Here is a 25,369-nt window from a genome sequence, read left to right as displayed (position 1 = left end):
GAGGAAAAACTGAAAACCAAAAAACTGAAAGACTTTCCTCTAAAATCTGGAACATGATAAGGATGTCCACTTACACCACTGTTATCCAACACAGTATGAGAGGTCCTAGCTAGAGCAATTAGACAAGAGAAATAAATAAATGGCACACAAATTGGAAAGGAAGAAGTTAAATTTTCCATGAATATATATATATATATATATAAAACCTTATACTTGGAAAAAACTAAACTCCACCAAAAAACTATTAGAACTGATAAATTTAGTCAAGTTGCAGAATACAAAATCAACATATAAAAATCACTAGCATTTCCGTATGCCAACAATGAACAATATGAAAAAGAAATCAATAAAGTAATCTTTTTTTTTTTTTTTTGGAGATGGAGTTTTGCTCTTGCTGCCCAGACTGGAGTGCAATGGTGTGATCTCGGCTCACCACGACCTCTGCCTCCCGGGTTCAAGCAATTCTCCTGCCTCAGCCTCCCAGGTAGCTGAAATTACAGGCATGTGCCATCATGGCCAGCTAATTTTGTATTTTTAGTAGAGACGGGGTTTCTCCATGTTGGTCAGGCTGGTCTCAAACTCCCGACCTCAGGTGATTCGCCCACCTCGGCCTCCCAAAGTGCTGGGATCACAGGCATGAGCCACTGTGCCTGGCCTAAAGTAATCTTATTTACAATAAAATAGCTACAAATAAGATAAAACACCTAGGAATGAACTTGAGCAAAGAAGTGAATTATCTCTACAATGAAAACTATAAAATATTGATGTAAAGTACTGAAAAAGACATTAAAGGAAAGATAGTCCATGTTCATGGATTGGAAGAATCAATATTGTTAAACTGTTCATACTACCCAAAGCAATCTACAGTCAACACAATCCCTATTAAGATACCAATGTCATTCTTCAGGAAAAAATAATTATTATAGAAAAAATAATTCTAAAATTTATATGGAGCCTCAAAAGATCCAGCATAGCCAAAACCATCCTGGGCAAAATGACCAAAACTCGAGGAATCACATTATCTAACTGCAAATTATACAACACAAAACAGCATGGTACTGGCATAACATCAGACACACAGACCAATGGAACAGAAGAGCCAGCCCAGAAAGAAATCCACACACCTATAGTTAACTCATTTTGACCAAAGTTGCCAAGAACATGCACTGGGGAAAGGACAGTCTTGTCAATAAACAGTATTGGGAGAACTGTATATTAATATGCAGAAGAATGAAACTACATCCTTATCTCTTGTAATACACAAAAACCAAATCAAAATGAATTAAAGGCTGAAATCCAAGAGCTCAACCTATGAGACTACTACAAAAAAAATCGGGAAAAGTCTCCAGGACATTGGTCTGGTTAAGGATTTCTTGAGTAATATCCCACAAGCACAGGCAACCAAATCAAAAATGAACAAGTGAGATAACATCAAGTTAAAAACCTTCTGCACAGCAAAGAAAAACAATCAACAAAGTGAAATGACAACCCATAGAATGGGAGAAAATATTTACAAACTACCCATGTGACAAGGGATTAATTACCAGAGTATGTAAGGAGGTCAAATAGCTCAGTAGTATAAAATTTAATAACCTGATTAAAAATGAGCAAAAGATTTGAGAAGACATTTCTCAAAAGACGACAGACAAATGTAAAACATGTATATAAAAAGATACTCAACATCATTGATTAGAGAACTGCAAATCAAAACTACAATAAGGTATCTCACTCCAGTTGAAATGGCTTTTATCTAAAAGACAAGCAATCACAAATGTTGGCAAGGATGTGTAGAAAGAAAACCTTCATACATTTTTGGTAGGAAGGTAAATTAGTACAGCCACTATGGAGAACAGTATGGAGGTTTCTCAGAAAACTAAAAATAGGATTACCATATCATCCAGCAATTTCACTGCTAGGTAGGTACCCAAAAGAAGGGAAATAAGTATATCAAACAGATATCTGCACTCCCATGTTTATTGTAGCATTATTATCAATAGCCAATATTTGAAACAGATGAATGAGTAAAGAAAACATGGTACATATACACAATGAGGTACTGTTTAGCCAGTAAAAAGAATGAGATCTTGTCATGTGCAACAACATGGATGGAACTGGAGGACGTTATGTTAAGTGAAACAAGCCAGGCATAGAAAGACAAACTTCACATGTTCTGACTCATCCATTGGAGCCAAACATTAAAATAATTGAACTTATGGAAGAAGAGAATACAATGATGCTTATCAGAGGTTGGAAGGGCAGTGGTGGGTGTGATAGTTAATGGGTACAAAAATATGGTTAGATAGAATGAATAAGAGCCAATATTTGACAGCACAACAGAGTAATGACAGTCTTTAAAATTTATTGTACATTAAAAAATAACTAGAAAAGTATAACTAAAATGTTTGTAACAAAAAGAAAGGATAAATTGCTCGAGATGATAAATAACCCATTTACCCTGATGTGATTGTTACACATTGGTGCCTTATCAAAATATCATGAACCCCATAAATATACACAAACACTATGTTCCCATGAATTTTTTTAAAAATAGGGCAAACTATTTAGAACAAAACAAATGCCATCTTTAAAGCACTGAAAGAAAAAAAAGATTATCAACCTAGAATTCTTTATATGATATAGACATACTTAATATAAGAAGGAAAAATTGAAAATTTTTAGATTAAAAAAATGTTGAGCAATCTTTTCATCAATAGAACTATACAGGAAAGGTTAAAGAAATTTAGACTGAAGGAAAATGATACCAGAGAGAAAGTTACATCTACAGAAACCAATAAAAAGCAGCACAAATGTATTCAGGAAACCCATCTTACGTGCAGAGACACACATAGACTCAAAATAAAGGGATGGAGGAAGATATATCAAGCAAATGGAAAACAAAAAAAGGCAGGGGTTGCAATCCTAGTCTCTGATAAAATAGACTTTAAACCAACAAAGATCAAAAGAGACAAAGAAGGCCATTACATAATGGTAAAGGGATCAATTCAACAAGAAGAGCTAACTATCCTAAATATATATGCACCCAACACAGGAGCACCCAGATTCATAAAGCAAGTCCTGAGTGACCTACAAAGGGACTTAAACTCCCACACAATAATAATGGGAGATTTTAACACCCCACTGTCAACATTAGACAGATCAACGAGACAGAAAGTTAACAAGGATATCCAGGAATTGAACTCAGCTCTACACAAAGTGGACCTAATAGACATCTACAGAACTCTCCACCCCAAATCAACAGAATATACATTTTTTTCAGCACCACACCACACCTATTCCAAAATTGACCACACAGTTGGAAGTAAAGCTCTCCTCAGCAAATGTAAAAGAACAGAAATTATAACAAACTGTCTCTCAGACCACAGTGCAATCAAACTAGAACTCAGGATTAAGAAACTCACTCAAAACCGCTCTACTACATGGAAACTGAACAACCTGCTCCTGAATGACTATTGGGCACAAAACGAAATGAAGGCAGAAATAAAGATGTTCTTTGAAACCAACGAGAACAAAGACACAACATACCAGAATCTCTGGGACACATTCAAAGCAGTGTGTAGAGAGAAATTTATAGCACCAAATGCCCACAAGAGAAAGCGGGAAAGATCCAAAATTGACACCCTAACATCACAATTAAAAGAACTAGAAAAGCAAGAGCAAACACATTCAAAAGCTAGCAGAAGGCTAGAAATAACTAAAATCAGAGCAGAACTGAAGGAAATAGAGACACAAAAAACCCTTCAAAAAATCAATGAATCCAGGAGCTGGTTTTTTGAAAAGATCAACAAAATTGATAGACCGCTAGCAAGACTAATAAAGAAGAAAAGAGAGAAGAATCAAATAGATGCAATAAGAAATGAAAAAGGGGATATCACCACCGATCCCACAGAAATACAATCTACCATCAGAGAATACTACAAACACCTCTACACAAATAAACTAGAAAATCTAGAAGAAATGGATAAATTCCTTGACAAATACACCCTCCCAAGACTAAATCAGGAAGAAGTTGAATCTCTGAATAGACCAATAACAGGTTCTGAAATTGTGGCAATAATCAACAGCTTACCAACCAAAAAGAGTCCAGGACCTGATGGATTCACAGCCGAATTCTACCAGAGGCACAAGGAGGAAATGGTACCATTCCTTCTGAAACTATTCCAATCAATAGAAAAGGAGGGAATCCCCCCTAACACATTTTATGAAGCCAGCATCGTCCTGATACCAAAGCCTGGTAGAGACATAACCAAAAAAGAGAATTTCAGACCAATATCCTTGATGAAAATTGATGCAAAAATCCTCAATAAAATACTGGCAAACTGAATCCAGCAGCACATGAAAAAGCTTATCCACCATGATCAAGTGGGCTTCATCCCTGGGATGCAAGGCTGGTTCAACATATGCAAATCAATAAATGTAATCCAGCATATGAACAGAACCAAAGACAAAAACCACATGATTATCTCAATAGATGCAGAAAAGGCCTTTGACAAAATTCAACAACCCTTCATGCTAAAAACTCTCAATAAATTAGGTATTGATGGGACGTATCTCAAAATAATAAGAGCTATCTACAACAAACCCACAGCCAATATCATACTGAATGGGCAAAAACTGGAAGCATTCCCTCTGAAAACTGGCACAAGACAGGGATGCCCTCTCTCACCAGTCTGATTCAACATAGTGCTGGAAGTTCTGGCCAGAGCAATCAGGCAGGAGAAGGAAATAAAGGGTATTCAATTAGGAAAAGAGGAAGTCAAATTGTCCCTGTTTGCAGATGACATGATTGTATATCTAGAAAACCCCATTGTCTCAGCCCAAAATCTCCTTAAGCTGATTAGCAACTTCAGCAAAGTCTCAGGATACAAAATCAATGTACAAAAATCACAAGCATTCTTGTACACCAATCACAGACAAACAGAGAGCCAAATCATGAGTGAACTCCCATTCACAATTCTTCAAAGGAATCAAATACCTAGGAATCCAACTTACAAGGGATGTGAAGGACCTCTTCAAGGAGAACTACAAACCACTGCTCAATGAAATAAAAGAGGATACAAACAAATGGAAGAACATTCCATGCTCATGGGTTGGAAGAATCAATATTGTGAAAATGGCCATACTGCCCAAGGTAATTTATAGATTCAATGCCATCCCCATCAAGCTACCAATGGCTTTCTTCACAGAATTGGGAAAAACTACTTTAAAGTTCATATGGAACCAAAAAAGAGCCCCCATTGCCAAGTCAATCCTAAGCCAAAAGAACAAAGCTGGAAGCACCATGCTACCTGACTTCAAACTATACTACAAGGCTACAGTAACCAAAACAGCATGGTACTGGTACCAAAACAGAGACATAGATCAATGGAACAGAACAGAGCCCTCAGAAATGATGCCGCATATCTACAACTATCTGATCTTTGACAAACCTGACAAAAACAAGAAATGGGGAAAGGATTCCCTATTTAATAAATGGTGCTGGGAAAACTGGCTAGCCATATGTAGAAAGCTGAAACTGGATCCCTTCCTTACACCTTATACAAAAATTAATTCAAGATGGATTAAAGACTTAAATGTTAGACCTAAAACCATTAAAATCCTACAAGAAAACATAGGCAATACCATTCAGGACATAGGCGTGGGCAAGGACTTCATGTCTAAAACACCAAAAGCAATGGCAACAAAAGCCAAAATTGACAAATGGGATCTAATTAAACTAAAGAGCTTCTGCACAGCAAAAGAAACTACCATCAGAGTGAACAGGCAACCTACAGAATGGGAGAAAATTTTTGCAACCTACTCATCTGACAAAGAGCTAATATCCAGAATCTACAATGAACTCAAACAAATTAACAAGAAAAAAACAAACAACCCCATCAAAAAGTGGGCAAAGGACATGAACAGACACTTCTCAAAAGAAGACATTTATGCAGCCAAAAAACACATGCAGAAATGCTCATCATCACTAGCCATCAGAGAAATGCAAATCAAAACCACAGTGAGATACCATCTCACACCAGTTAGAATGGCCATCATTAAAAAGTCAGGAAACAACAGGTGCTGGAGAGGATGTGGAGAAATAGGAACACTTTTACACTGTTGGTGGGACTGTAAACTAGTTCAACCATTGTGGAAGTCAGTGTGGCAATTCCTCAGGGATCTAGAAGTAGACATACCATTTGACCCAGCCATCCCATTACTGGGTATATACCCAAAGGACTATAAATCATGCTGCTATAAAGACACATGCACACGTATGTTTATTGCAGCACTATTCACAATAGCAAAGAGTTGGAACCAACCCAAATGTCCAACAACAATAGACTGGATTAAGAAAATGTGGCACATATACACCATGGAATACTATGCAGCCATAAAAAATGATGAGTTCATATCCTTTGTAGGGACATGGATGAAACTGGAAAACATCATTCTCAGTAAACTATTGCAAGGACAAAAAACCAAACACCTCATGTTTTCACTCATAGGTGGGAATTGAACAATGAGAACTCATGGACACAGGAAGGGGAACATCACACTCTGGGGACTGTTGTGGGGTTGGGGGCGGGGGGAGGGACAGCATTAGGAGATACACCTAATGCTAAATGACGAGTTAATGGGTGCAGGAAATCAACATGCCACATGGATACACATGTAACAAACCTGCACATTGTGCACATGTACCCTAAAACCTAAAGTATAATAATAATAAAAAAAAAGCGGTAGCATAAATTAAAAGAAAAAAAAGCAGTACGAATAGAAAATATATGGTTAAATATAAAATGAATTTTTCTTTTTAACAAAGAAACCTCTTAAAAATAATAATATGTGTGGCTTTTATAAGATATGTAGAAATAAAATGTGTGACAAAATTAGCTCAAAATGTGGGAATAGTGTAAATGGAAGAATACTATTTTAGTTTCTTACAATATACAGGAAGTGCATAATAATTCTCACTTTACTTTATAAATTAAAGATACATACTATAAATTCCTAGGTTAACTACTAATAAACAGTTACAAATTAATGTTAATAAATGAAATAAAATATATTTGTTTAAGCTCAGTTAATACAAAAGAAGTTAAGCAGAGGAGAAAAACAAAACAAACCAGCCAATCTAACAAATAACTCATACAGGATAAATGAAAAATAAATAGCAATTTTTTATCTTTAGACCCAGTTATAGAAATAAGGCACAACTCTTTGTGACACTTGTATCTGAGATAAGGACTAGACTCAACCACAAAGAGTTTGTTCTAATCTTACAAAAAGCCCTTTGAAGTACAATGACATTAAAATTTATTCATTATGCATCTGATATCAGCCTGGCGATTGTTGTCATTTTTTACCAAAATACCATGCTTCATCGCTTGGTGTCTGGTTTCTGAAAAGGTAAAATACCTGTCTACAAAATGGATTCCTGAAGGTCGACTTCTAGGCTCCAATCCAGAATAAGTAAATAAGAGAGATTTCATCAAACTATAGTTTCAGTTCCTTCCCAGTATTCTGAGGCTTATAAAAGATTTCTTATAGGCCAGCTGTGTGGTGGTTCACCCCTGTAATCCCAACACTTTGTGAGGCCGACATGGGTGGATCGCTTGATCCCAGAAGTTCAAAGTCAGCCTGGGCAACATGGTGAAACTGCATCTCTACAAAAAATACAAAAATTAGCCAGGCATGGTGGCACGTGTCTATTGTCCCAGCTACTCCAGAGGCTGAGGTGAGAGGATTGCTTGAGCCCGGGAAATAGAGGCTGCAGTGAGCCATGATCACACCACTACACTCCAACCTGGCTGGGCAACAGAGCGAGATCCTGTCTTAAAAAGCAAACAACCACAACAACAAAGTTTTTAATACCAAGGGTTAAAAATATCTGGATATAAAAGTAAGCGTTTGGGCTATATAACATAGATAGGCTAAACTCCACCACTGTCACGAGTTTTCAGACTTTCTAAGACCCACCTCACATGTAAGCTTAGAACACTGGAGACAGTGGTGGCGTGTTCAAGTGGAAAAATGAAACAAGATGCTAAGCAAGGAAAAGGCCAAATGCCTGGCTACATTCCTGGGATTCTTTTTGATATTTTCCTTTTGGAGTAGGTGACATCTCTTGTTGCACTGATAGGGACTTTGGCATATGTTTAAGGCCTCATCCCTATTTTTGAATATATTGAAGCTAAGAAGCTGCTACCCCTGTAAGGTGCAGTGACTGGAACATAAAAATTACCATTGAGAAATCTCACTTTGTCTTAGAGAGTGGCCCAAGTTATTATATGCTTGATTTTTGGTTGTTGGTCTTTTTTTCTTTGCTTTGATCCAATTAAGAAAATTATGTATTTCTGAACATGAAGAATAAGACTTTTACTGAGGCCTGAGATTTCCAAATTCACTTATTCTTGACTACTCCTGTGTTTCCTTTCCTCAGCCCTTGACTCTGATTCTTTGTCCTTCTAAGATTGTCATATGCTCTTTTGGTCTAGTCCAATTTGGAAACCAATTAGGATTATATTTTCTAACTTTCCTCTTGGCTTTTATATCTACATGATACCATGATAACAGGAAAATGATTTTCATTTTCTCCAAAAATTTTTTATTTTTATTTTTCTTAGAGATCTAAGAGTGGTGTTGAATAATAATTTTAGGATTGGAAAGAATACAATCAAGTGGGAATAAAGCTATTAGATAAAAATTTAAATGGAAATTTAAGTAGGAGCTCTTACAAGGAAAAAGGACTGGGTAGATTTGGTACCTAGAATGAAATAGAACCTAGTTGAAAAGGCATGTCAGTGTTGGAACTCAAATCTCCAAGGAGTTTCTGATTCTTATAAGCACATTTCCATAATAATTATTGTATACAATTTGGGTAAAATAACATGTGAGGAGGAGGCAGGGTGAAAAATAAAATTTTCCTGTAAGTTTCTCTGTTTAGTTGTTTTGGTTTCAAAAGACTCAGGGGAATTCTTAGATATAGACAAACTATCTTCGTGGAAAACAGATGGCAGAAATCAGTCTCCAACAGATTGATTAGCAAGATGATTTTTCTCTGACTGTGAAGAAAGTGAGGAGAGAAGAGAAGGTGGCAGGAGGGAAGGGGAAAGAAAGGAAGTAAAGGAGGGGTGGAGGGACAGAGAGGGAAGGGAGGAAGACTGAGGTGTATCTGGGAGTTCTGCAAATAATTGTTCTTATTTCCTGCTGACCAGTTATAGTGGCATAGGAATGGCGAGACCCAAGAGAAAGATAATTGTGTAATATGTCAGGTCAGTTGGGATTCTCAAGTCCGATATTTGGCATAAATAAGCAATATAGTCATTTTCAAGTTTTGTGTACTACATAGAAAGAGCAATAGAATCAGTGAAACTGAAGGAGTGTGGAAAAATAGATGGATATTTCAGCAGCAGCAGCCTATGTGAAAGGCAAACCAAGAATCAGATGCCTCCTGCCACTGAACTCTCACTCAAGCATTGGCATGGCATTAAATATGGGGACTATGGCAACACCAGGTAAACTAACCATGGAGATCAATGATGTTAAATGTATTGTCATGCTGGCTCATGAGGACTGGAGGCAGGTATTCAAAACAAACAAAAAAAAAGGGAAATAAAATTATTTTAATAAAAATAAAAACATTGTGTTACATCTTAGTTTGTGAATAGACATTTCTGTTAATGGCACTCAAAGTTAACAAGTGTTTTATACGTGGTGTTGTGCTAAGAACTTTGCACACACTGTCTGGTCTTCACAATAATTTTTTCCTATGAATTCCAGATTATTTTAAATTGTATCATCCACAAGGAAATTTCTAAAAATTGTACCCAAACATTTTAACTTCTATGAGAAACCCAAGGCTTAGAAACTTGGTTCTGTTCAGTCAGCCAAGTTGGTTTTTCTCTTTGTACGCACTAATTGTTATTGTTATAACTATGTTATACCTCCCCACTCAGCTGTGTAGGCACGAACAAAAACTGAGTGGTTTCTTTCTGAGCAAGAAAAGAAGCCTATAAAGCCGATGGAATTCTTCAGGAAGAGAATTGCTTGCTGAGAAGGGTTAATATGGAAGAAAGACGTAGGACATATGGTGTTCACTGCATTAGTTCATGTTTTATCTCTTTGTTTCTTCAACCCAAATTGCTCTATGCATGAGAGTGAATGCTTAAGACATTTTGTTTTAAAACATGCTCTTGGGGACACTATTTCTACAGAATGTTAATAGGCATAACTAAAACAGTTTGTAGGTCAGCATAAGTGAAGGAAACTCTGAGTGTGACAAGGTTAAAATCTGTGCGTGCAAGAATGGAGGGGGGCAGGTAGGTTCTTTTTTCAGAATTCACAAAGCCTTTAATAACTACAGAAACTCTCAGATGTTCTAATGAATATTTCAGTGTACATCTCCTAGGATTATTATAATTTGGAATGTTTCTTCAACTTATTTGGGCAGGGGTTTCAAAAATACTGAAAACATTTATTTGTTTACATACGTTTATGTGCATATGCATTTACATATGTATGTATTATTTGATTGATTTGCTAGGTATGCACCTTTTGTGATAAGATGTATATTATAAAACACTGGGCTACAAGAAAGACATTACTAACTAGCTTAAAATCTATGAATCAGTCTTCCAGTCCCCTATGGCGCCATTGCTGGAGATGCTGAACCTTTTTACTTTGTCACTTATCTTTGCTTGTGGGCACAGGAAGACCATGCTGCAAGACTGCTTCCTTGAGTAAGTGGTAATTACATGCCAATGCAATCTTATCTTTGAGTCTTTGGAAATGATTTGAACTTTTAACAATAATGCACAGGCAATCACTGCTGACTATGATACCTGGAAATTTCACTGCATGGTATTTTTGCATTTTTGACTTTATTTAGGCAAGTCAGTTGATTATTCTGCAGCTTAATTTGCCCTTCTGTAAATGAAAATCTGAGCTAGAATAACCTTAATATCTCTTTTACATATATAATTCTCATATTTTACCCCAAAGTTTAGAAAGATTTTAAACTGTACCAGATCAACAGCCTGTTTAGTAGCCTCAGGATTTTATTATCAACAAATTAGCTTCCATGGTAAATTTCTCCAAGTATTTCAGAAAAGCTTGTTTGTACTTCTTTGTAACTAATTAAAAATATGAAAATATAATAAAGAGAACAGCTGGCATGGTGCCCAAATCCCCCCATTCAATTAACCCCAAATCGTTTTTATGAAGTAATACATGAAGATTTTAAAATGCCATTATTTTAAAAATACATACTTTTTTTCTCTTGGTTTAGAAAGGCAGAATTACTACTTCTCTTCCCCACTCCCTCCTCTTTCAATCCTCATTCTCCAGAGAATGGCAGACATCTTGCATTAGACCTGTGACCACTGCCACATGATGTTTTCCTTAGGTCATGTTTTTCTTTGTGCACATATTTACTAATTTATGAAAGCATATTTCTTTTAAAGAATATCTAAAAGGGAACATAGGGATGTGGATCGATAGGAACCATGACTTTAAAAAGAGACTAGTGGGAAACCACAGAAAATGTCAATATAAAAACTCTTATCAGCTCTACACAATGCTGTTTAAGAAGTAAGCTTTGCCTTGGGGTGCTCTAAACCAGTTATTCATTAACTGACAGGAAATGCCTGACCCAAGGGATATTATTATTTCGAACTTCGTCTTTTTCTTTTCTTCCTAAAGTGTATAACATCTCTATTTCACTGAATACTTCCAATAAAATCCTTTTTTTTTGGAAACTACACATTTTCTAGAAAATGATAAATTGTGTCCAGAAGGAAAAATGGAATTTGTTTTAAATGTTGTCTGAAGGTTACATTCTTGTTAGAAGTCCATGAATTTGAAAAATGTTAACTATGCGATATATGACAGCTCCTGCATTATGCAGCAATTGACATCACGTTAGCTAGTGCCACTCTCTGCAAATATTTTTGTTCAGAAATTCCACCAAATGAAACTTTATTTACCTAACACATAATTATTGTTCCTAAAATATTATATACTTTTTGGTTCATAATTTTTAGTTTTCATTAAAGACCAATTGATGACTGAGAATGTATAAACTGATGAAATGTAATATTCAATTTTATGCACTTTTTTTTCTTTTCTTTTGCTAAAAGTTGTGTCTTACATCTCCTGAATACCATCTATCATCTCTGTATTTAATATTTGGCTCACCACAATACAAATGGTAGTATTTTGAAACTGGTCTCTAACCTGAAAATGTTTTAGGATCATCCAGCGTTTTGCATGAGAAAAGTCTACAGCACTAGCTATAGTCGATAAAACTGTCCTGAATAACTATGATGTGCATTTAACTCCTGAGCTTTGTTCCCATAATTCCAACCTTGAGCGATGGACTTTGGGATGAATTATTAATAAAAGAAAGTACATGTGCACTCTAAATTGTAATGGCAAATGATCTTCAGTGTTTCTGGTTATATGGTAAAATGAAATCCAGGGTAAATAACTTTTAAGTAGTATGTGCTATATTTCACAACTGCTTAGGACATTATGTTGTCAGGGTGGGTATCTTACATAACAATTAGTGCCTGCCTGTATAACACCTGTTATGTATGTGTAAGTGCTCTTCTGCTTTTCTCTTTGGAGTATTTTAAAGATTCCCTGGTACTGCTTGGGTGACATCAGGAAGGTTAGCAATGTTTAGATTCCGGCTAAATGGTAAACAAGAATACTTAGCAATATCCAAAAGGAAAAATAAGATACATTTAAGACATGTTATGAAATAATATCAACTGGCTTCATAGGTCTCATTTATGGGTTAGAAGAAGACATGAGACACGGTCACAGTTTTTCCAAAGATTTCATTCGCAAATATCAGTACTCTAAAAATAATTCAAAACATAGAGAAGCAAATTATCCCTCATTGTGTACTTATTTGCTATTCTCAGGTTTTGGACTAAGTAGACTGGCTTGTCTTCTGTGGTTCATATATTTTTGAAAGATTTATCTCTAAAATGTTTATCAGTGTAAGTGAATTACAAGAAAATATTTTAGTGTCAATAATGAGGTCTAAGCACACTGAATACTTCACATTCCAATTAAGTTTATATGAAGTAGTGAGGTAATAGGAGACCATATGACACCATGTCTTCTTTGGAGGCAGAAGGATGAAATATACAGTCAAGGGAATTTAAAACAATACAAGAAATGTCATGAAGAAATAGGAGCATAGGAAAGAATAACTTGTAGCCATGTAGTAATTAGATGGAATGGATCTATGCAGACTAATATTTATTATATATGGAATAGAATGATCAACAGCAATCTAAGAGAGACTATATATAACCAACATTTGAAAATCTACAGCTGATGTAAGTGTTTCATTAAAAAATTTCTGTAAAGCTGTAGGTTAACACAAACAAAAAAGGCAATTACTGCAATTACTGTTTGTATGTTTCTAACCAATGACTTTTACAGGCTCCTGACAAATCAGATTTCCAAGGGGTACCCTAAGTTGTATTAATACATTTTTTTTTGCAAAATATCTTTAACATGAAAGTTCAGGAAAAGTGGAAAGTGGCAGAAGAATTACTAGTTTTTCAATCTTATTATGCAAATTGAAAAACCCATTCATTGTTGCATTCAAGCCTCTCTGGCATTACTGGGCTCTGCAAGTGGAGAATGAAATATTTACATTCTTCAGTTTGAACACTCTAGAGTGCCAGAATGTCTGTATTCATAATCTTGATGAGTAAAATAAATTTTGATATTAAATTTGTTTAAAATATAGCTAAGAAATGAAACAGGATTATCTTACATATCTTTCCATTAATTTAATATTTTAATTCAATGTTTCATATATTCTACAAATAGAGAATTTTTAAAGAATCAAACACAATCTTAGGCACGGGGGACACAGAAATGAATAAGACTCAGGGATGCTTAGTTTGTAATTGAGAGGATTGTTGGTAAGCATTCAGTTGCAATTCAAGTGCAGTGTGGTTTGATAAAGATACAATGTACTTTGGTTTAGCCTAGAGGATAACTCCTGTGAATTGTCCTGTAGTTTATTCTGCACTTTACTCAGGTGGGAATGTCCACTAGGCAAGGCATGCATCCAAGAAGAATGATTTGGGAGTCATAAGCATCCTTCAGGGCTCACTTCCTACCCTGCCTCTTTCTCCACCAGTGCCTTCTAAGACTTCTTCACCTAGAATTTAATTGTATCCTTGTCCTCTCACAATGCTTCCCATCAGAAGTATTGCCAATTTCCCAGTCACCTGCCAAGGACTGTATTCAAGGTGAAACTTAATAGCACAACAGCTAATCTACATCTTCATTTTCTTTTTCTTTTCTTTGGTTGAAAAAGGAAGGTAATTTCTGGAGTGCCTGACACCTGCCAGATGCTTTTTGTTACCAAGTGATTGATGGAGTTCTCCCTGGCTGACCACCCCTGGACAGAATGCCAGAAGAATTCTGACTCCTTTGGCTTGGGCAGGTAATAGGCTTCTGGGCACAGGCCACCGAACTTATTGTGACTACAGTATGTAAAAGGCTAAAGGTGTTCTCACAATGAATCTGCCATACTTCATATGACAAGGATTCATATACGTGCGCCTTTTGTTCTGTTCATATTCTGCAAGAACTGCCTCCGGACATTTTATTTTACCGGGCCCCATTCTTAAGAGTGGTTGTAGCTTCCATCCTCAAATTTCAAACCAGATCACTACATTTCCATTAGCAGTCTTATTTTGGGCAAAAACACAAAAATGGTAAGCTACCATAAAATAAAAATGTAATTCTATTTTTTATTCAATTTCCTGACCACTATATTGGAGCAAAATGGTTGTGAGGTCCTCAAGGGAAAGCATCATTTGTATATTTATGTTGGCCAGGTAGCCACTATTCCTGGTTGGGTATTATATTTATAGATCTCTCTCAAGCCTCATAAGCTTTAGCAGCACCAGACTCTGATTTTACAGTTTACGGTCCTCTAGAAGGATTGACAGGCAATATGGACCATATACAGATGTCCTGTTTTACACAACCAGGCATATCAGAGACAGCTGTAACCATCAGTATCTGTCACAAATTCTAATCTGCATCTAACAATGACTAAAGCTGCAGAGCTTATTTACTGTCTTTTACTGTGTATTTCATGTGTCAACATTTGATGTGTTTCATCTGTAACACAGAATGGAATTTTGTGCTACTTTGATTTTCCTGGGTCTTTTTTTTATAATGCAGAATGTCTCAAGGAGTGACAGTCATACTTGACTCATTATTTTTTTGTTTATGAAAATATCAGAAAGATGATACCTAGGATAAGTTTTCAGTATCAGTGTATGTAAACAATAGCAGTAAGAAAACAAAGGCACTTCCTTAAATCTTTTTCACTTAAATAGTGAGTATGATATTGTACTGGGGGAATAAAGTTATACTTGGGATTTTTAGATGTTTAATTTCTCAACAGATATTGTTTAAATCAATAGTTCCTGAGGCAAGAGATATACATCATAATTAATGTCTATCAAATTATTATTGTATGGGAATCTGCAAATAATTTGATTTTAAGAAGGGCTCTTCATTCTGACCTAAGTGAAATATGTACTCCTATCCTTACAGGTAATGGATTGAGGAAAAATATTGAATAATTATTTTTGTATTCTAGAAAAATCTTCTATTGAAAAATATCAAGTTTAAATAATAATCTTATCCTGTCTTTCCTATTTGAAGCAACTATTTCAATGTCATTACCAAACAACAGTCTTATGCCTGGAACTGTAAAAATACACATTATATTATTTATGTTTTACAGCTCTATGAGGCAAGTTTTATTCTCCTCTCTTAAAGAGGAGAAAACTGAGGCTTAGAGCACTGTACTTTGGCAAACATGACCCTGTTATGTGACAGAACATACATTAAGCCATGTAGGATTTAATACTTCTGCTGTACACAAGCCAACGAAAGGCAAAAAACACCTTCAAAACAATGCTGAAGAGACCAGGATCAGCACCTGTAAATAATTATATTAAATGAGAAGTTCATTTCTCAATGATGGGTCAACTTTTCTTAGTTGCTAATAATATTTTTTGAAATATTTATTTGCTCTTTTTATGGAATATCTGGGGTAGGTGAAACAACCGACCTTTTCAATTTTAGATGGGTAGATTCTAAACAGTAAATTAGATGTTTAATATAGTTGTTCTATGATTAAAGTTCTTATGGGAGACCTTCCTACCAAAATAATTCATTCAGTAGGCAAGAAACCTCTACACAATCCTGGGTGACTTTTAGAATATTCTTCAGTTATGATGACCAAGAACAATTAATGGCCTAGAGGATTCTGGAATGTATGTATGTATGTATGTATGTATGTATGTATGTATGTATGTATGTATTTTTGAGACGGAGTTTCACTCTGTCACCCAGGCTGGAGTGCAGTGGCATGATCTCGGCTCACTGCAAGCTCTGCCTCCCGGGTTCACGCCATTCTCCTGCCTCAGCCTCCCGAGTAGCTGGGACTACAGGTGCCCGCCACCATGCCTGGCTATTTTTTTAATATTTTTAGTAGAGACGGGGTTTCACCGTGTTAGCCAGGATGGTCTCGATCTCCTGACCTTGTGATCAGCCTGCCTCGGCCTCCCAAAGTGCTGGGATTACAGGCATGAGCCACCGCGCCAGGCCTCTGGAATTTGTTTTTCTTTTATTTCTTGGGTTACCACTACATGAGCTACAGATGCAGAAGCCTTGCAAAGACTTCTGCCATAGCTAATATGTTTTTTATGGCTTTTACTCATTTGCATGACTGATATACTTATGTGTAAAAATGGCATTCTATTGAAAATTTCTAGGGAGTTGCCTAAATGCAAAACATATTTTGAAAGGAGAAAAATGACGTCTATATTTTTATAAAGGGTAACTGTAATCACAAAATAAGATTGACTTTTTAAATACACCTTTTTGTTTTGGAGTAGTTTTAGATTTACAGAAATGTTGCAGAGATAGTACACAGAGTGCCTATATTCCCCTACACCCAGTTTCATTATTAAAAGTTGACATTAGTATTGCACATTTGTCACTACTCTGAAGTGATATTAATATGTCATTGTTAACTAAAGTCCACGTTGTATTCAGATATTCTTAGTTTTTACCTAATGCCCTTGTTAGGTTTCAGGATCCCATTCAGCATACCACATTACATTTAGTTTTCGTGTTTCCTTAGACTCTTGATTGTGACAGCTTCTCAGGTTCTCATTCTTTTTGAAGACCTCAGCAGTTGAGGAGTACTGAATAGGTATTTAGACTGGGTTTCTGGGTTACTGCGAGGAAGACCACAAAGACGAAGTGACACCATACATCACATCAAGGGTATATACTGTCAACATGATTTATCACTGCTGTTGACTTTAATCACCTGGCTGAGGTAACTTGTCAGGTCTTTCTACTGTAAAGTTCTTCTCTTTCTTTCCATACTTTTCCAAATCTAGACTAAAATCACATTTAAATTGTAAGAAATTTGATGTTCAGAGATTGTCTGTAGCTATACAATTTATGTAGTTTTCTTTACCAGAGACCCTTTAAATTGATTAACAAACAATATTAACTTAAAAAGTCAGCACTTTTCCCCATCATTTTGGTTGAAACTATCCAAGTGCTTCAATACAACACACCGTAGTTATTGAAAAGTATTAATTTATTTCTTCTGTCCCTCTGAAAATATTTACGTACAGAAAAAATAGGTATTGTTCTACCAAATGGATTCAAATCTACAAGGGATTTAAACAGTCAAGAGATGTATGTTTCCTCATTCTGTGTTATCCCAGAAATGGTATTATCATCAAGATGTTCTGCCTTCTTGAAACTGATAATGCCTGCTTTTTTATTTTTCATTTTTTGCTTATGAAAAATTAAAGCAAAAATAATTGGAGAGACTATAACTAGGACAGATAATATTATTAAAAAATATAAAAGATAAAGTGGGCATGATGGTTCACGCCTGTAATCCTAGCACTTTGAGAGGCCAGGGCAGGAGGATCGCTTGAGGCCAGGAGCTCCAGATCAGCCTGGACAACATAGCAAGATGCCATCTCTAAGAGGAATTTAAGAATTAGTGTAGTGTGGTGGCACACACTTGTAGTCTTAGCTACTGAAGTGGCTGAAGCAGGAAAATTGTTTGAGCCTGGGAGGTCAAGGCTGCAGTGAGCTATGATTGTGCAACTCACTGCACTCCAGTCTGGGTGACAGAGTGAGGCTCTGTCTCTTAAAAGAAAAAAGATGTATAAGAGGATGAAGATGACTTTGAATATGAATAAGAAATGCATTGTTATAAAAAGTGTTATATCAGGGAAAGGGAATTTTCAGCCAGCAAAGAAACAAGTTCCAGTGCCCCACATTGTTTCATATGTTATTAAAAAGACTGAGGCAGATCCCATACTTGTCCTTCTTTCATACCTAGAATAACAATTTCCCTCCTTGCACTTTAGTGAGATACATATTGTACTCTGCAAATGGCAAATGCTTACTTTGCTATGCTCTTTAGAAAAAAATTGAGTATTTTGCTGCCTACTTGGCAGTCTATGATAATGGCCTAATAAGATATAATACATAGTATGTGACAAGTGTCAGAGACGAAGTAATTTGTAATTTGAAAGAGTGGAAATTTCAACTTAAAACCATGTGCAGTTTTATTCTCTAACCATATTACAGCATCAGACATATCCATTAGACAATCATTACTGTGTCAACTACTAGGCAAAAGTTTACATGTATATTTTCTTTTATATTATTTCTGTGTGTGCTTACTTATACTTCTAGGTTTTGTCTAATATTGATTGTCTGTTACAAAGTGCTAGAATTGCTACAGTTACACCAAGCAGATTTAGGCAATATACTCAGAATAAGCCAAAACTATATGCTAAAGACCATAGTGACAAAGACACCTCATGTGTACTGAGTGTTTACTTTGTAACTGGCTACATTCATTTAACACTTTCAATTTCCCTTGAGGCAGTAAATTATTATTCCTACTTTATAGATGAGAAAGCCAAACCAATTGCTTGGGCTGAAATTCCAGCTTTGTCACTTATTTTACAAGCTTGAAACAGCAGTTGGTTTCTAGATACTACCTTCAACTATTATGTGCTTATTTTGCTTTGCAATGTCAAAAAAAAGTCAAAAGAAATTAAGAAATAATAACTAAGAAAGGAATTTTGGAGTCAATGATTATTATTTGTGTTCTCTTGTTGCTACTGACCCGAAATGTGAAAATCACCAGCAGAAACACCCTTGCATCAAAGAAATAAAATGGATAGGCAAACTCTACAGTGATAGAAGTTGATATAAATGTGAAATTACCTCTGAAGATTATGCTTAATAATATTTTTATTGTACATTTCATTAATTTTATATATGTGGTATATTTGTCCTGTGTATTCCACTTAATTCAAAATAGAGAAAATTCTACCCTCTAAGATCTTTCAATTTGAAATTAGAATTGAAATCAGAACTCAACAAGTCAATATTGTCATTCAATGTCATTACTTTTTTGCACTAAAAACAATAATTGAATCTATTTCTCTAAATATTTTGAAATGGTAATCTAAAATCCCTGCATACAGGGATTCTATGCAAGTGATTCTCTCCTGCCCTTTAAGCCTGCACATGGGCTTCTAAGTCAACTACTCAACAAATGATGTTTTCTTGAAGCTATTTTTAAATTATAAATTTCTTCAGTAAATAACCACAGAACAAAGATGAAAAGCTTCATGACATTAGTCTAAGCAATAATATTTCATATATGAATCTGTAAGCACAGGCAACAAAAGCAAAAATAGACAAATGCGATTACATCAAACTAAAAAGCTTCTGTACACCAAGAAAACAAACATTAGATTGAAGAGACAAATTGTGTAATGAGAGAAAGTATTTGCTAACCACACATCTGATAAAGGGTTAACATTCAATATATATAAGGGACTCAAACAATTCAGTAGTAAGAAACCAAATGACCCTACTTAAAAATGAGCAAAGACTCTGAATGGACACTTCTCAAATGAATACATACAAATGGCTATCAGGCATGTGAAAAAAATGTTCACTGTCACATATTATCAGAAAAAGACAAATTAAAACTACAATAAAATATCACTTTACACTTGTTAGATTGGCCATTATCAAAAGGGTGAATGATAACAACTGTTGAAGAGGATGTGGAGAAAAAGTACCTCTTGTGCATTGTTGTTGGGAATGTAAATTAGTAGAGGAGTTATGGAAAACAGTATGGAGGTTCCTCAAAGAAATAAAAGTATCAAGAACTGCCATTTGATCCAGCAATCCTACTAACTGGGTATATATATATTAAAAAATGAAATCAATATATGAAGAGTTTCTGCACTCCTGTGCTCATCCCAGCATTGTTCACAATAGCCAAGATAAGGAATCCACCTATGTGCCCATCAACAAATAGATAAAATATAAATAAATAAATATATACACACACACACACACACACACATATATACACACATACCCACAATGGTATATGATACAAACTTAAAAAAGAAAGAAATCCTGTTATTTGTAACAACATAGATGAACCTGGAGGACATTATGTTAACAGAAATAAACAAGTCACAGAAAGACAAATACCACGTGATTTCAATGATATGTGGAATCTGTAAAAGTAGAACAAGTAGAATGGTGGTTACCAGAATCTGGGGATGGGGCAAGGGTTGGAGAGATATTGATCAGAAAGTACAAAGTTTCAGTTAGATAAAAAGAATAAGTTCAAGAGTTCTATTGTACAACATGGTGACTGTAGTTAACGATGTATCGGAAAATTACTAAGTGAATAAATGTAAGTTTTCTCACCTCAAAATATAAGTATGTGAGGTAAGACATATGTTAATTAGCCTGATTTAGCCATTCAACAATGTGTACATATTTCAAAACATGTCGTACATAATATATAAAATTTTTTGTCAACTTAAAAAATTAATTAATTAAAAAAAGATTTGGTATGGCAAAGGAAATAAATCCCAGAATGTGAATATATGGCCTATCTAGAGAACAAGTAACTATGCTGTGTGTCTGGAAGTAAAATGGTGAACATCTAGAAAGATGAGTTTGATATAAGCCACCTTGATAATATTCAAATATTTTATTAAAATTCTAAACATTTAAAAATTATTTTAGAAATCTCAGAATACTTTTTAACAGATACTGATTGTACTATCATAATAACTACAGATTTCTGAGAAGCAAGCAACCAACCAGACTTCTTGGTTTAATTCCAAGTTCTAAGATAACATCCTTTTTCCTGTTAGAATAAAGAAGGTGGACTTCCTCCTTAGGTCAGCCAAGACATGGATCTGATTCTCTTTTCGAAGATCTTGAGTATCAATCCAAGGCACTCTCTTCCTATATGAAACTGTCATATGGAACCAAAAAGGAGTCTGCATAGCCAAGACAATGCTAAGCAAAAAGAACAAAGATGGAGGCATCATACTACCTGACTTCAAACTATACTACAAGGCTACAGTAACAAAAACAGCATGGTAATGGTACCAAATCAGATATAAAGACTAATGGAACAGAACAGAGGCCTCAGAAATAACTCCACACATCTACAACCATCTGATCTTTGACAAACTCGAAAAGAAGCAATTGGGAAAGGATTCCCTATTTAATAAATGGTGTTGGGAAAACTGGCTAGCCATATGCAGAAAGCTGAAACTGGATCCCTTCCCTACACCTTACACAAAAATTAACTCAAGATGGATTGAGGACTTAAACATAAGACCTAAGACCATCAAAACCCTAGAAGAAAACCTAGGCAGTAACATTCAGGACATAGGCATGGGTAAAGACTTCATGATTAAAACATCAAAAGCAATGGCAACAAAAGCCAAAATAGACAAATGGCACCTAATTAAACTAAAGACTCTGCACAGCAAAAGAAACTATCATCAGAGTGAACAAACCACCTACAGAATGGGAGAAAATTTTTGCAATCTATCCATCTGACAAAGGGCTAATAACCAGAATCTATGAAGAACGTAAACAAATTTACAAGAAAAAAACAAACATCCCCATCAAAAAGTGGGCAAAGCATATGAACAGACACTTCTCAAAATAAGACATTTATGTAGCCAACAAACATGAAACAAAGCTCATCATCACTGGTCATTAGAGAAATGCAAATCAAAACCACAATGAGATACCATCTCATGCGAGTTAGAATGGCAATCATTAAAAAGTCAGGAAACAACAGATGCTGGAGGGGACGTGGAGAAACAGGAATGCTTTTACACTTCTGGTGGTAGTGTAAATTAGTTCAACCATTGTGGAAGTCAGTGTGGTGAATCTTCAAGGATCTAGAACTAGAAATACTATGTGACCCAGCAATCCCATTACTGGATATATACCCAAAGGATTATAAATCATGCTACTATAAAGACACATGCACACATATATTTATTGCAGCACTGTTCACAACAGCAAAGACTTGGAACCAACCAAAATGCCCATCAATGATGGAATGGATAAAGAAAATGTGGCACACAGACACCATGGAATACTATGCAGCCATAAAAATACTTGAGTTCATGCCCTTTGCAGGGACATGGATGGAGCTGGAAACCATCGTTCTCAGCAAACTAACACAAGAACAGAAAACCAAATACCACATGTTGGCACTCATAAGTGAGAGTTGAATAATGAGAACACATGGACACAGGGAGGGGAACATCACACACCGGGGCCTGTCAGGGAGTCTGGGGCTAGGGAAGGATAGCATTAGGAGGAATACCTAATATAGATGATGGGTTGATGGGTGCAGCAGACCACCATGTCACGTGTATACCTATGTAACAAACCTGCACGTTCTGCACATGTACCCCAGAACTTAAAGTATAATAAAAAGAAACTGTATTTCTACAGGCATCTTTGCATGAAATGCACACATGCATATATCTTTCCCATTTAAAGAAAATAAGTTCTTGACTCCCTCTACTAATCCAGATGCTATTTCTTGTTCCTTTTCATAACAACTTCTTAAGGAGTAATCTAAAATGTTTTTTTTCAATTTTTCACTTTCCACTCACTTTCCAACCCATTCCATTTTAATCTTTATCACTCCACTCTAAGCGTAAAAGCACCAATGTTCTTTTTGTCACTGAATAAAAAGACATTTCTTAAGGCATTATCTTATGTGACCTTTCGGCATAATTTTACCTAACCTCTTTCTCCCTGAAGCAATTCATTTCTGTTAAACATTCTCCTGGTTTCCATCTATTCTCCTTTTCTATCTTTTCTACCTTCCTTTAGATGCTGATGTCGCCCAGGATTCTTTGAGTCAGCTTTTTCTGCTCCTACACACTCTTCTATCACAACCCCATTCGTTCCCAAGGCTTCATTTACCAGCTACATGCCAACGACTTCTATGTTACTATGTCAGTCCAAACCCCTTTCTGAGCTTGAGATTTCCATTTCTAACTGCTTATTTGACATCTTACGTATCAAAAGCATCTGAAAATCAGCCCCATCTAATTGTTTAAACTTGAAATCTATAAATCACGCTTTACTCTGTAGTTTCTTAATCCCCATTTCTAATAAAAACTAAAAGCTGGTTTAAAAATATTCCTAGTAATTTATTGTGCCTTTTGGGGCCTATATTTTATTTTTTGTTAATATTTTATTGTGGTAATATACAAATAACATAAAATTAGCCCTTTGAACAATTTTTAAATGCAGTTAAACAGCATTAAGTACATTCACATGGTTACAAAACCACCACCACTATCCCAACTCCAGAAATTTTTCATTAGTCTAAATCAAAGCTATTGTTTTAATCAAGAATATTTCTTCATAATCCACTGATTTTCTTCCACGATCATTGCTTCTACACTATATTATTGCTGTTGATTCCTAAATAGTATTTCTACATACATACTTTATATTATAATCCAATCCTCATATTTTAGACTGATATTTTTTAAAGTTTTAGACTGTTCGAGGTTCCATTGTGTTTAGGAAAAAAGTTAACGCATAAAGCAAGTCTTTTCTAGTTTTATTTTCTGTTGCTCTTCTGCTTAATGTGCTTTAATGGTTTTATTTAAAAGTTTTCAACTTTTTCAAATCAGCTTTGCTTGCTCTTACCATACTTGGCAGTCTTCGCACGTGCTATGCCATCTCTGGAAATCTCACATTGCCATCTAAGTCATATTCATGCTCAATGTAGGAGACCTTGCCAAATATTCCAATCTAGGTTATGGTCATCTGTTACATTCTGCCATGCCACCATGCAAGTCTTGATTTCTGTTACTCAATGTTCTCAAAATTAACTTGGTCAAAGTTTTGTTTTCAACGAGTGAAATCTTCAGAAGATAATATCAATAACATTTCTGATACTTAATATTTGTTCAATGTGTAAATGTCTCAAATATTTATGGTGTCTACTCTTCCAGATACTATTTTAGGCACTAAAGATACAGCAATGAACCAAATTGAAGTCATTGCTCTCTTGGAGATGCCATTCTAGTAATAAAATGTTGACAATGAAACAAAACAAATAAATTCATATAAGTTGATAATGTGCTAAGAAGAAAATTAAAGCAGGATAATGGAAGAGTGATTAGTATAATATTTTAAATAGGTTGAAGACAGTTTTTTTTTTTATAAGGCTTTAGTGAAATACTTGAATGAAATGAAGTACCATGATGGATATCTAACAGGAAAGCCATCTAGAAAGAGGGATTCTCAAAGGGCACGAGGCAGCATGGGCTTGACTTGATCAAGGAGGAAGCCAGTACTCCTGGGGTGGAGCAAGTGAGAAAATGATAAGAGGACAGCAGATGAGCCATCATCTAGGGCTTTAAGAACACAGTTAGGATTTTGAGTGAAATAGTGAGCTACTGCACATTTGTGAGTGCAAAAGTGATGATCTGGCTTTCTTTTTCAAAAGAACAAGATGGCTGCCTTGCAAAGTACAGGCTTTAGAGAGAGTGAGTATGGAATTAGAAAGACCTCATAGGAGACTACTTACAGGGTCCTGGTAAGTGATGATGGGTTAGAGCAAAGTGATCAAAGTAGAAATGTTTAGAACTGGTTTGATTCAGGGTAAGTAAGGTAGAACTAACAGAATTTGCTTATGAATTTGCTGTGGGATAACAAACATGCAACAGCTTACTATTTCACTCGCAGTCCTAACTATGGTCTTAAAGCCCTAGATGATCACTCATTTGCTGTTATCTTATCACTTTCTCACTTGCCCCACCCCAGGAGCACTGGCTTCCTCCTTGACCAAGTCAAGCCCACATTGTCTCAAGCCCTTTGAAAATCCCTCTTTCTGGATTGCCTTCCTGTTAGATATCCACCATGGTAC

Source organism: Nomascus leucogenys, chromosome 11 (genome assembly GCF_006542625.1).
Source record: "Nomascus leucogenys isolate Asia chromosome 11, Asia_NLE_v1, whole genome shotgun sequence".
Taxonomy (NCBI): domain Eukaryota; kingdom Metazoa; phylum Chordata; class Mammalia; order Primates; family Hylobatidae; genus Nomascus; species Nomascus leucogenys.
The sequence above is the reverse complement of the archived record's forward strand: the minus strand, read 5'-3'. Positions refer to the sequence as shown.